Source organism: Chinchilla lanigera, unplaced genomic scaffold (genome assembly GCF_000276665.1).
Source record: "Chinchilla lanigera isolate Chin_1 unplaced genomic scaffold, ChiLan1.0 scaffold00040, whole genome shotgun sequence".
NCBI lineage: Eukaryota > Metazoa > Chordata > Mammalia > Rodentia > Chinchillidae > Chinchilla > Chinchilla lanigera.
This window is the reverse complement of record NW_004955441.1, coordinates 19,170,837-19,185,836: the sequence shown is the minus strand read 5'-3', so window position 1 is coordinate 19,185,836 and position 15,000 is coordinate 19,170,837.

Genomic DNA, 15,000 nt, shown 5'->3' with positions numbered 1-15,000 from the left:
GATATGGTGTATTACTTTTTTTTTTTTTTGGTACCTGGAATTGAATGCAAAACCTTATACTTGCCTAGCAGGTGCTTGTGCCACTGAGTGGTATCCCCAGTAAATACATGTTTTTGGGTAGTTTTTGCCATGCTGGGGATTAAACCCAGGCCCTTGTACATGCAAGGTAAGAGCTCGAGCCCTAAGCCACATCCGCAGTCCTGGTGTATCACATTTATTGATTTGCATATGTTGAACCATCCCTGCATCACTGGGATGAATCCTACTTGATCATGATGAATAATCTTGATTTGCTACATGCTGTTTTCTAGTATCTTACTGAGTTTTTTGCATCTATGTTTATTAGGGATGTTGGTCTGTAGCTCTCTTTTTGGTTGGGTCCTTCTCTGGTTTTGGTGTCAGGGTAATGCTTCCTGGAATGACTTTGGGAGTATTTCTTCCCTTTCAATTTCATCAAAGAGTTTGACAAGTAATGGCATTAGCTCTTTGCTAAATTTCTTTTAGAATTCAACAGCAAATCCATCAGGACTTGGGATTTTGTTATTGATACTTTACATTTACATTTTGAATTTTATTGGCTGATATTTGTTTATTTATAATGTTTATATTTTCTTGATTTAGTTGTGGCAGTTCTTATACATTTAGGAATCCCATTTCTTCTGTGTTTTCCATCTTATTAGAGTACAGGTTCCCAAAGTAAGTGTTGATGATCTGGATTTCTACAGGATCCATTGTGATTTCACACTTTGCATTCCTTTTTGCTTGAATTTGAGTCTTTTCTTTCCTCGTTTTTTTGCAAGGTTGGCTAAGGGTTCATCAATTTGTTCACTCTTTGAAGGAACTAACTCTTTGATTCACTGATTTCTTGTACTGTTTTCTTAGTCCCAGTTGCATTAATTTTTGCTCTTATCTTTACAAGTTCCTGGCTTGTGCAAGCTTTGGTTTTGTTTTGTTATTCTTTTTCTAGAAGTATAAGCTTCAACATTAGGTTGTTTATTTAAGCTCATTTTGTCTTTCCAATGTGAGAATTCACCAGTATAAATTTCTCTTTTAAGACTGCTTTCATTGCATTGCATAAGTTCTGGTTTGTTGTATTTGTAATACTCTTAAGTATAGAAACTGTCTAATTTCTTCTTTAATTTCATCTGTGACTCATTGGTCATTTAGGAAGGTGTTGTTTAATTTCCATGTATTTATATATTTTTTGTAGTTTCTTTTACCGTTGATTTCCAATTTCATTGCATTGTGTTAAGGTAATATGCATGAGATAATTTCAATTCCTCTGCATTTACTTAAGCATGTTCTATGGGTTAGTGGACTATTTGGAGAACATCCCATGTGCACCTGATTATTCTGATGTTGTGGGGTGGAACACTCTGTAGACATCTACTAAATCCATTTGTTCATGGGTTTGGTTCAGTTCTGATATTTCTCTTCATTTTTGTTTAGTTGATATATTTGTGACAGTGGGGTATTGAGGTACTCATTATAATTGTATTAGTGTATTAGATTTTTCATGTTTTTAAAAATTTGTTTAATGTAGTTCGGTGCACTGGTGTTTGGTGCATATATACATATGTTTGTCATCTCTTCTTCTTGGAGTTATCCCTTAACAAGTCTGTATTGACCTTTTTTGTCTCTTTTGATTGTCTTGGCTTGAAGTTCAGATTGTCTCCAAACAGAATAGCTCCCCCTGCTTTTCTGCTGAGCTCCCGTTGTATGGAGGATTGTTTTCCATGCCTTGACTTTAAGTCTATGCCTTTCTTTCTGAGTTAACTGTGTTTCTTGTGTGCAGCACACTGTTGGATCTTGCTTCTTCATTGACTCTGCCAGTTTTTTCTTTTGACTGGTGAATTGAGACCATTTATATTGATGGTTATAACTGATATGTATTGGTCTATGCTTCTCATATTATTTTCCTGTTGTTGGCACCCTGTCTTTCTCCTCTGTTTAACTGCTTACCCTGTCTGGTGACTTCTTTCAAATGGTGTTCTTGGAATTATGGTCTTCCTTATTTCTTTCTAGAATAACCTTCACAGCATTTTGGAGAACTCTGTTGGTTTCTTCAGTTGTTCTTTGTCATGGAAGGAGTTTTTTCTCCATTAATTCTGAAAGATAGTTTTATAAGGTACATCAATTTGGGTGGGAGGTTGCTTCCTTTTAGGGTTTGAAATACTTCACTTCAAGCTCTCCTTGACTTGAAGGTTTGTGTTGAGAAGCCCACTGTGATTCTAATGGTTTTCCTTTATAGATAATTTATTTCTTTTCTTTAACCACTTTTAATATTCTGTTCTTGTGCTGAATATCTGGAATCTTGATTATTATATGCCTTTGTGTTGATTTATTTTCATCATGGATATTTGGAATTTTATATGCCACACCTTTTAGCACGTCAAATTCTTTATCCGTGTATGGGTAGTTTTCTGCCATTACTTCCTTGAAGAGGTTTTTTATAGTGTTTGCACTGTGGCTTTCTCATTTACCCCTATCAATATTATGCTGTTCTTCTTTGCATCAACTTGTAGCTTTTGTATTGATTTTTCATGGTCCCTTGCTATTTTTAAGATATTCCTCTTTTCTTGGTCACTAACTGCAATCCTGTCCTCTAGGTTTTATATTCTATCTTTGCCTTCATCCAATCTATTGCACGTACTTTCAATGGACTTTTTAATCTCCTGGATATCTGTTTGGATCTGTTTCATGGCTTTTGTTTCTTTCCTACTTTGGACACTTACAGTTTCTATCATTTTGCTACCCTCCTGTGTTTTTTTATCTGTGTCTCCTCTATATATATTGTGCGTGTCTTTCATTTTGATCATCTTTTTTATATGGGAGATTACTTTTTCTATAACTACATCTATTTGTATTTTTTGCTTCTGCTGCTGTCATTTCAGAAATTTATAGAGTGTTGCTTCTGATTTCTTTTAACTCACTGCTCTGAACTTGTCCTGGGTGGGCTGAAGGTCTGGGGCTGCATTTTGCTTGTGTCTTGCCATTACATGTGCTTCATCTGCCCCCCTGCCATTGCCCCTCATTTTTTATGTTTTAAATTTTTTTTTGTATATTGGTACTTGTAGATTTGTGATGGTAGATAGCTTTATCACAATATCGAGGCCTCCATAGGAAATATCTATTCCTCAGAGAGATCTTCTAGGTGGAGTGGTTCTTGGTCTTTGTGCCTCTCCCAAGAATCTACTTTCCCAATTTATTAAGGATAGGAAGTTGCTATTTATTTGGTGCTGCACTTTGTCCTTTCTTACTGGACTGTGGTGATGGTTATTACCCCAGGGAATCACAATGTCGTCATGTGAGGGAGAAAAACTGTTTACAATATGTATGACATCCTGGCTAAAGTAGTACACTGAGCAATAAGAATAGCATCAAGCATAGCCTAGAAACTGACCAACTCTGGTAACTATTATTTTGATAGATTTAACCATAAGAATAAGCTGTACTGTTATACAATGAAATCCAACATATACCAGGAACTTGTATGCAATGACTTTCCCCTTGGTAGATTCACTGCCTCTGCAGAGCCCCTTGGGAAACTGTCCTGCTGATGCTGGGTCACTCCTACCAGGCCTCTTGTGCTGCTGGGGTGCTAGGGCCAATCCTGTGGTGCCTCTAGTGCTCCTGAGCCACTGGGGTCTCTCCTGTCAGCACCCTGGGAACCAGTCAGCCATTGGGGCCACCCCTGTGGGCACTCCTGGGGCTGCTGGTGCCCCTTGTCTGATTCCTTTCTAGCCCTGTATCCCTACAGTTTTGGAGTGGAAATGTTTTCCCTGTGCCATTTTATGTTGAAAGTATTTAACTTCATTTTTGATGTTGTGTCTTGGTTACTTTTTTCTCTCTGCTGGGACAAAATACCTGATGCCCAAAATTAAGGAAGGGAAGGTTTATTTCACTTACAGTTCGTGGAAGTTTCAGTCCGTACTTGGCAAATTATAAGGCAGAGTGGCACGTGGCAGAGAGCTGCAGCTCAGGGCGGCAGCACACAGCTGAGCCACGCACACCCACCAGGGCAGAATGGGGGAGGAAAATCGCCCAAGCCCTCTTTTCCTCTCCCTTACATATGCAAACTATCCACCCCAGGGTGGATGTAGCTCTCACACCCACAATTATTCAACTCTAAAAGCCTGCCCCGTGACTGCATGAGGCTTTGGAGGGACACACAGACATAAACCATAACATGTTGGAAACTTGTTTGGAGGTTCTAGCATGGAAGTACAGTTACTCCTATACCCTTGATTGAGGAAACAGTCCTTCTCTATTGGGGGTAGTTATTCTCTTCAACCAAGCACAGAGATTCTGGAGGGCTGGACATGGAGCAGTGAGGGAGGAAGGGGACACCCACCTAGCCAGCCAGATCAGGTGAATCAACCCTGGTAATCAGTGGGGTGACAGATGTCACAGCCAGATCACCCTCATGTCCACTTTATTTTTAGTGTTTACAAAGTCTTACAGCTAAGAGCTTGCTTTGCATCTCAGAGGTTTTGGACTTGGATTTTTCAGTACTTCTAAAACTTTAAAGACTTTGGTGATACTTAGATATGGGTTAAATTCATTTTGCATGGGATGGTTGAGTGTTTTGGAGGTACTGGTGGAGTGCTATGGTTTAGATGTAAAATGTCCCTCAAATTTTGTGTATGGAAAGTAATTATATCATGGGGGTGCTATTAACTGAGTGTATTGTTCAGAGGTGGGTCCTCGTTGGTGATGTTCATTGTGAGTATTACTTACATAAGCATATTATTGCCTCTGGCTCCTCCCTTCTCTCACTGCTTAATTTTTCCATGACTTGAACCTCTTCCTCTGCCATCTCGTTTCTACCTTGGAGCTTGTAGATCAGGGACAAAACTGTGAGCCACAATAAATCTCTCTTCTTTTAAATTGGGACTATCAAGTACTGTGTCTCAACAATACATAAGGGACTGCAATATCATGCATCAATATATATGATTTTAATGTAACAGAATATGAAAGCATTATTGATATAGTTCCACATTTCACATTGCAAACAAACTTTAAGAAATTATCCTTTCTGAGTTTGGATGTAGCATAAAAATGTAATATCCAACATTATCTGAAAAGTTTAATGAAATACTCCTCCCTTTTCCAACTTCATATATGTTGTAAGGAAAGGCTTTCTTCATATCTTTCATGCAAAAAAATATCAATTTAGTATTAAAAGACATTTTAAAATATAAAAAATTTATAGAAAAGTTTAGAAAGATATAGTGGTGGTCCATTTGGAAGTAAAGGTCATTTGAGAAAATCAAATTCTTCTCAGTGGCAGTGATATATTGGAAGGGAACAGAGCTCACTTAGGTTTTCCAAGGACTAGATACATCAGCAGGCATTTTATATATTTATACAAATGGAAAACATCTATTTTTAGGCAAGGGTTTCTTTTGGGCCTCTTTTGCTGCTTACTAAGGGGTTCTCAGTTTTTATGTAGATATCACCATCTTAAATATTTAAGAAAATTCACCTATTTCAGTCTTCCCCTTGGCTTTTAGACCTCAGAAAAGCTGATCAGAGATTTGAACTTTATTTACTCTTAGCCCTTCTAAGGAAGACTGACTATCATTTACAGATTGGTGATTTTTTAAATACTTTAAAAAATTTCTCAAATATTTTATTTCATGAACATTAAACAGGTAAACTGTGCTTTTATTTGTTGACTAGGTAAAAATAAGATAAAATTGAGGCCCACCACCTCTGCACCAATGCAGGAGTCTCAGGAAACCTCTGTGAGCTGTGTGGGAGGGAGAAATACCAACTACCACCCATCCACCATTACAGAATCCTGAGCCCAGAAGACTCCTGGTACCAGGCCAATACCCCTACACTGCAGGACAGGCAGCCAGTGTGGAAACAACTGGGACATGGCAACCAGTTTGTCTAGAGGAACCCAGGGTAAATCCACTCTGACAAGGGAGAATACTTTGCATAAAAACTAATGTATCATTAGTTCTGTTATATAACTATAGACTTTGCTCCTATGGTCTAAAGAACAAAAAATCAGTAGTTACCACAGTTTGTCAGTTTCTAAATTGTGTTTACTGCTAACTGTGCTACTGTAGCTAAGATGTCTCATCTGTTGTAATCAGTTGTTCTCCACTGTGTAACAATATTGGTAAGCTCCAGGGTAATAACCTTACCACAGCCCTACACCAAAAGACTTGAGACTGAGGCAAACAAAAACCAACATCCTACTCTCAATTAATTGGGAAGATAAGATCTTGGGACAGACACAAATCAAGAATCTCTCCTAGACACAGAAGATATCTTTGAAGTACAGACTTTTCCTTTTTGTGATACAAGTGGTATAGCTACCTACACCCAAAACTTACAAGGATCATCACAGAAAACAAAATAAAAATTTTTTGAAACAGAAAAGTCAAGACAAAAGAGCAAAATGTAATTGAAGACCTATAGGCCACCAAGAACAGTCCAGGAGATATCAACATAGAAGAAATTGGAAATCACACAGCTGAAATTTCTGAAGTGACAGCAACTGAAGTAAAGGAAGAACTCCATCAGGCTATAGAGGAAATGAGATCAGAAGTAATCTCTCAGGTATGAAAAGAAATGACAACCATCATGAAAGAATTGCTCAGTACATCTAAAGAAGACAGATTAAATAGAGAAGCATAGAAAAATGATGGAAACCTTAAATGAACATTGTAGAAAAGAACTAGACTACATGAAACAGAAGTAAAGAGATATCCACGAATTAAAATTTCCATTGAAAGCTGGCAAAGCTGCTTGAGGAAACTGAAACAGACTTTCAGACCTTAAAGGCAGGATTGCAGGTAGTGATCATGAAAAGAAAGAGCTCTTAAAAATAACAAGGAACCAGGAAATAACAATTCAACAGCTGCAGGATGATGCAAAGAAAAACAATGTAAGACTGACAGGTATCAATGAAAAAGCAGGAATCAATACAAATGACATAAAGAGACTATTTGTAGAAATAGAAACAGAAAATTTCCCAAACATGAGAAAAGAATGTGACATACAGTAAGTGAGGCATACAGAACTCCAATTAGCCATAACCAAGATAAATCTATTCCCAGGATATAATACTCAGTAGCCCAGAAATTCAGCATACGAATAGAATATTAAAAACTGTTAGAGAAAAGAAACAGATCACCTATGAAGGAAAAACCATCAGAATCATAGCAGACTTCTCAGTACAAACCACCAAGTCAAGAAGAGCTTGGAGTGAAGTATTTCAAGTCCTGAAAGAAAACAACTTCCAACCCAGATTCATGTACCCTGAAAAACTATCTTTCATAATTCATGGAGAAATAAGATACTCCCATGATAAAGAACAAATGAAGAAATGCATGACCACCAAACCAACCCTAGAAAAAGTACTGAAAGATATTCCAGAAAGAGATAAAATAACCACAGTTCCAACAACAACAACAGAAAAAAAATCACCAAGCAAGCCAAACAATTAAACAGTGGGCAAAAGTAGGGAACTGATAGCAGAATATAATACGACAAAGATAAGCAAATATGTATCAGTTACAACTACAAATGTAAATGGTCTCAAATCACCAATAAAAAGAAACAGACTGGCAGAGTGGATCAAGAACCAAAATCCAACATTATGCTGTGTACAAGAAACACATTTAACTCAAAAGAAAATTCATAGACTGAATTTCAAAAAATGGCAAGCAATACTCCATGTAAGAGGAACCCAGAAGAAAGTAGGGGTATCTATTCTGTGTGTAGACAATGGGAACTTCAAACCAAGAATGATCAAAAGAGGTAAAGAAGGTCACTATATACTCGTTAGAGGAGAACTTCAAGAGGAGGCAATAACAATCATAAATCTATTTGCATCAAATATGGAAACACCTAATTATATGACAAATATTAATAGACAAGAAAATCAAATAAGCAATAACCCAATTATTAACAGGGACCTTAACACTCCATTGTTTCAAGAGACAGATTAACTAGACAAAAAAGTAGTAAAGAAGTAATAGAACTAAACCAAACTTGTGAACAAATGGATTTAATAGACCTTTACAGAGTGTTCAACTCAACAATATTGGGATACACATTCTTCTCAGCTGCACATGGGACACTCTCTAAAATAGACCAGATACTTTTCCACAGAACATGATTAAGTAAATGCAAAGGAACTGAAATTATCCCATGCATATTTTCTGACTATAGTGCAGTGAAATTGGAAATTATTGACCAAAATAACTGCAAAAACTCCATAAACTCGTGGAAATTAAACAACACCCTTCTGAACAACCAATGGGCCACAGATGAAATTAAAGAAGAAATGAGACAATATCTACAATCAAATAAAAATGCAAATTCAATTTACTAGAACCTGTGGGACACAGTGAAAGCAGTCCTCAGAGGAAAAATGACAGCAGTGAATTCTCCCATCAGGAGAATGGAATGAGCAGAAATACATAATCTAATTCTGCAACTCAAGCTTCTAGAAAAAGAAGAGCAAGTTAAGCCCAAAGCCGAAAGATACGAGGAAATTATAAAGATCAGAGCAGAAATTAGTGCAATGGAGACTAAGAAAACAATACAAAGAATTAGTGAGTTGAAACCTAGCCAATCTTCTCAAAAAGGAAACAGAAAACTCCAATTCATGCAATAAGGAATGAAAAGAGTGAAAGCATTACAGATTTTGTGGAAATTTAGATCATCAATACCTACTCCAAAAATCTTTACTCTCATAGGGTGGAAAACAGAAGAAATAGACAGATTCCTAGAAACATGTTAATTACTAAAGCTGAATAAAAAGATATAAAAATTCTGAAAAAGCTATTATCAGTCAATAAAACTGGAAATGTAACTAAAACTCACCAACAAAGAAAAGCCCAGGTCGTGATGGATTCACAGTTGAATTCTATAAGAAATTTAGAGAAGATTTAAGGCAATACTCCATCTTTAATGAAATTTAAAGGGGAAGTAATTCTCCCTCTCATTCTTGGAGACAAGTATTATCCTGATACCAAAATCAGAGAAAGACTCAACCAAGAAAGAGAACTACAGTCCAATCTCCTCCATGCATATAGACTGAAAAATCTTCAATTAAATACTGGATAGATTGCATTTGACCTAGCTATCCCCACTTCTTGTTATTTCCCCAGAAGAACTGAAAGCATCATACTACAGTGATATATGTGCATCCCTATTTATACCACACATTTGTCATAGCTAAATCTTGGAAACAACCCAAATGCCCATCAACTGGGGAATGGATAAAAAAGATGTATTTTTATACAATGGAGTATTACTCTACTATAAAGAAAGATAAAATCAAAGTTTTTATAGGTAAATGGATGTGAGTAGAGACCATACTCAAAATTGAAATAAATCAGTCCCACATGTGTAAACATCATGTTCTCTCCCTAGTGTAAGAACTGAAAGAGTAAATAAAACTGAAAGGTACAATGGCTATTATGAAAGGGAAAGAAAATGCTCAGAAGGAAAGGAAAATGTATAAATATTTTAACATATATAAATATATAGATACATACAAGATAGCTGAGATATTATGCTACTCAGGTCTATTAGTTTATTGAAAGGACCAATTGGTGCTTATATTGTTTGATCAATTTTATGTTCCTATATCTGGTAATCTGAGTAAGTACTTTGAAGATAACAATATGCAATATAACACCCATTGTTAATTTCCTATCATTTTGCTTTGACATTCTGTATCATTTTTATTGTTTTTTATTCTCTTTAAAATAGAAAATAATATAAAGTTAATGTTTTCTAGTCATATCATAAATTTGAAGTATTGATAAGGTGATAACTGGAAAATAGGGAATGGATTTCACAGTTCTATTTATAAAGCCCTAGTTCCTGAAGGAGTCTACCTGTGGATCATTATTTGTGATCTTTGTGGTTCAAATTCTTCCTATGTCAATTTTCACAATGTGGTCATACATTGAAGTATCTATTTCTGTAGATTAAAGTACCATAGAAAGAAATTTGGTGATATTTCACTCATTCATTAACTGTGAATGAGGCATGTTTATTGTCTATAGTTTTCTGAGTTTTAAAAGAGAGACTTGGGGTAATAAAAATAATACTAAAACATAAAGTTAAACATTATGTTTTCACTACTTGAAAAAATTAAACACACTAGTCTAATCATAGATGTAGCAATAAAGGGTTTTGAAATTGCGACCTATCTCTAAGTTAGAACATAGATTTAAAAAGCCCCCATATCTCACAGCTAATGTTTTTGGAGCTTGGACCTACATAACCTTTCAAGAAACTCAATCATTTCTGCTTCTTAAAATTTTAAATCATTTTTAGTGTCCAAACAGTGCTGTGTAGAACCTTCATGAAATGGCCTGTCCCTCCTGCAGTGCCATGTCTCCCTGCTCTCCACGGCCACTTAATATTCCAGCCACACTACAGTCTGTAAGATTTCCCACGCATGCCATTCTCACGATCTTATTTTACAAATCTGGTTTATATATGGTGCTCTCTATTCTCAAAATGCCCCTTCTGTTTTTCTTCCTAGCCAACATTTGATCAGCATTTCAAAGTAATGGCAACAGCATCTTGTATAGCGCTTACTGTGAGCACGGCACTCTTACATATTTTAATTTGTTTATCCCTTACAACTCTTCTATGAGATTGGTAGTATTATTGCTTGCTCCCATTTTAAAGATAAAGAAACTGAGCTACAGAACTGAGTAGTTCAAGACCACCCAGTTTGTAAATGATGAAGCCATGATTTGAATCCAGGCAGCCTAGCTCTGGAAGCTACACTTTTAATCACTGAAGACTGTGACCTTTTTCATAAAGCCTTCTATGGTATGGCATCTCTAGACACGGAAAGATTTCTTTTTTTCCTGTTTATACCTTAGTTATAGCACTTATATTGTTGTCATGAATTGTTTTTGCTTCTATTTTTCTTTTAGTAGACATTGAATCTCTAAAGAGCAGAAAGTGGATTTTATTCAAATTTGTATGCTTAGAAGATTACCCAGAAGAGGGCTCACTGAATAAATGAATCAGGCAATTTAGAACAAAATCAAAATGAAACATAAAGCTTTAAATATGTTTCTTTTGCTTTAGAGTTGGCCTAAAGCTCTATGTACTTTTCATGGACAGACAGCTTTCCTACAAAACATTGCTTCTCCAATCTGGGCAGATTCATTAGCAGAAGCAAAGACAACTGGCTGCCTGTTACAATTTATGAACGTTGGAATGCCTGCCATGCCCACTCCCCATTTCTCGGTGAGGAAACTGAGCCAGCCCAGTGGAATGGCTTGCCCATCGTGATAGATTTAGAACAGGGCAGGAGTATGAATCTGGTCCTCATGGTCTCCAGGATGACATTTCCAGGGGGAAGTGTGAAACTTTTCTAAACTCTACAGCTGTAAATTAAATTAGTATTCTCAACTACTGTGCTCAGGGCATGTTTGAGCATTTGAGTACTACAACGAGTGCAGTATGAGCATTTTTGGAAAATAGTTCTGAAGAATTGAATGTTTCTTTACAGGTCAAACCTACTTTGTTAAATTTTCCCTTTCTGTCAAACAAGTTCCAACTTTACAGATGAATTCCTTTTTGATTACACAGAAGTGCTTCCATACCATCTCATTAAAGATGAATATTTCCCCTTTCAATTTTAAATGTAACTGGGAGATAAGCTGCCAAAAACATGAAATGTGTTACTGAAGCAGATTTCTTTAAGTTCTGGGTAAAGTAGGAAACGCTACCTTTTTGAAAAAAGATTTTCATCAAGGTAGCATTTATAATTAATTTTGCTGGAGCCTTTACTAATGACACCTAAAGTATGCCAACAAGAATGTACAAAGAATAAAGGGAAACTAGGAACGGGAAGGAAGAAAGGCCTGGGAGAGTCTTTTATCCACACTAAAAGCATTAGAGTAAACTGTAAATTTAATAAGAACGTAGATTATAAAGTATTAATTGAAAATCTACAATTGCCGCCAGCCTTTGAAGGCCATGGCCAATGTAGTGGCTACGATGGTTCAATAAAACTTGATTAGAATCAACAGAGTTAGGCTTTAAAGGAATTGAAATATTAAAATGCTGTTAAAACATAGATGAGAGTTTACGCACGACACAACTGCTCACCCCTATCATTTTAAAAATCCAAAAGACTTAACCTTTAAAATTTAGTCATTTTTAAAGCAATGACTTTAAAAGTGGGGGCTATTTCTATGAGCCTAAAAATGTTGGAAGAGTATTCGAGTTTCTTTTTTTTTTTTGAGTTTCTTACAAAGGTCAATAAATACTAAATCAAAGAAGAGAACAAAGTCAATTGAATGTAAACCTCCAATTTTTATGCCCGTATATCTCGTATTCTGCTTCAGGGAGAAGTGACCCTGTCAGCTCCCCTCAACTCAATGCTTCCCATCCCTGACTACAGGAAGGAATAAAAACACTTTCCTTTAGTATTCATTAAAATAACATCTTTGTTGGAAGGCAATCTTCCCAAGTTGAAATCTAGCATTGGAGTTCATTTGGGAAAGTACTGGTCATGTTTCAGTGGAAACTGTATTACAGAAGTTCTTAGGGAAGGTATCTGAGCAAGTTGGGGGTACTCAGACATGGACAGGGGAAGGGAGGGAAGGGGAAGGGGGTGCAGAGAGGGTTAAGGTGCGTTGTGCTCATGGACCAACTCCCTGTGATGGATGTAATCACTGTGTACTGCCAACGTGCACTAATAACAGAGAAAAACTGTAAAAATTAAAGGGTAAGAAAAGAGTACACTCAGTTTATCCCTGCTGCCTAAGGATAAGATATGATACTCACAAAGGTTTTTTTTTAAAAGCTGATTCTTTAACCCTAAATGGTCTGTTCTGGGTCATAAGCATCAAAATAAGCTATTTCAATGATGGAACACACACACACACACACACACACACACACACACACACACACTGGGGAGAGAGAGAGAGAGAGAAAGAGAGAGGAACAGATACATGGGAAGCAAAAAACATAGAAGAAAAAAGATAGTGAGGAGAACAGGAAATTTGGAGTCAGAGACTAGGGTTTTAGCATCATTTCCTTCACCACCCATGTGCTTTGCACAGCCTGTCTGTGAAATATAGCAAGCCGTGTTTAATTTACTCATATCATAGAATTTTGGGAGATAGATAAATAAATAAATAACATTATATATATGTATGTAGCCATAGTATGTAAATATAAGATAATGTTCTTCATTATTTTTTCTTAGTTATTCTGTTCTTTTTACTTTACAGTGGTTTGAAGAACATAAAGAACAGGTCCCCTTTCAGTAAATCCTTTATGTAACATTTCCCAATGTCAGACAATGATCACTGCATTATTCCAGACAGATATTATTTCTGACAGGATCTGAGGTATAAAAGCAAAAGTAAACACCACTATGAGCAAGTTTTAGATCCGGTTCTGAAGTAGAGACCAGTTAAGCTGATCTAAGCTTTGTCTGTGGTATGCTTATCTATTTTAGGACACAATAAATGTGCTCAAGATCTCAGCAGCTTCCACCTCTCATGTCTTATATTACTGTTTCTGTGTGCCCTTGTTTTTTAATCAAAGCCACAGATTAAAGTCACTTCTGTAATACAGTTGGATGAGGTAGTAAAAGTTAAGAAAGCTATTATAAGAAAGTGTATAAGAAGTAACCCAATGTACTTTTTTATGGCTCCAAGCTAGATGTATTCTATTGATCTGATATGAAATAGGATGTCTTCTACCTTTGAATTTTTTCAGAATTTTATGTAATTAAACAATGTGGGATTATCCAGAAAATATTTTCTAAAGAAACATATAAGAACTTGGAAAAGAGAAATGAAAAATAGGCGAGCTCAAGCATTTATGTATAAATCCTGTTATGAACAAAACCAAGCCATTCTCATAGGACGACATGAAGTATACAGGCAAGCGGATCATTTCCCAGAGCCGAAGACAGTTGTGAGGGAGAGGAGGAAATAATGCATCGTGCTCCCAGATAAAAGCAAAGTTAATGAGAATCTTTATAATACATAATCCCTTCTTAATCATTTATAGATGTTTTTAAATGAAACTCCAAGATAATGTTCAGAGTGAACTTTGTAAATTCTGTGTTCACACACTGAAAGGGAAAATTCTGGTAGTTGCAGTTAATTCAACTAGAACGTGCTGCAGGTTTGTTATTATGTACCTTCTCATTACTACTGAATTCCATCAATTATCTCATGAACTAAAATGGTGCCGCCCAGGCACACAAGTTGTGTAGAACGAGTTTGGCTAAGGAATCCATAACACAGTAGACTGGAAAAACTGGTGGTCTCAAGGAAGACCAGGCTTGCAGTCTTTCTTTGTGCCTGTAATTTATTCCTTAAATTAAATTGCTTCATCTGTAAAATGGGAATGCAAACATTCTTGATAACTACGTGTATCTCCACAATCTATTCCATGTCTAAATCTGAACAAAAGGTAATTTCTGTTATGCTAAAGTTAAATCAAATTTATTAAGATCTTTTTCCTCGATCATAGTGCAGAACTTAAATTAATAGCTCTAACTGGAATGAAACTATAGGAGATTCTTTGAGCATTCAGCCACCTGCCCTTTGTGACTGAGGCAGGTTTTGTTTTTAGCTGCATATTTAATACGATTCTTTAAGTCACCTATTTCTAATTGCTTTTCAGTCAAGATATATAATTTGGTATTTTTTTGAAGACAGACCACTGCAGGTTTGCTCATTTGTTTACCATTCCTTGACATGCTTTAAGCTGTTTGAAACTTCAGAAAGTCACAGTGAAGAATCATTACTCTGATTATGTGTGTTAGCTTTGGCAAAATTTTGTGTGATGAAATACTTAACATAAACAATTTAAAGGAAGAAAGATTTATTTTGCTCACAGTTTCAAGAGCTTTAGTTCATGGCTAGCTGGATCCAAGGCAGAAACACTATGGAAGAAGGACATGAGGGAAAAAAGCTGCTAACCCTATGAAGGGAGATGATAGATAGATAGATAGAT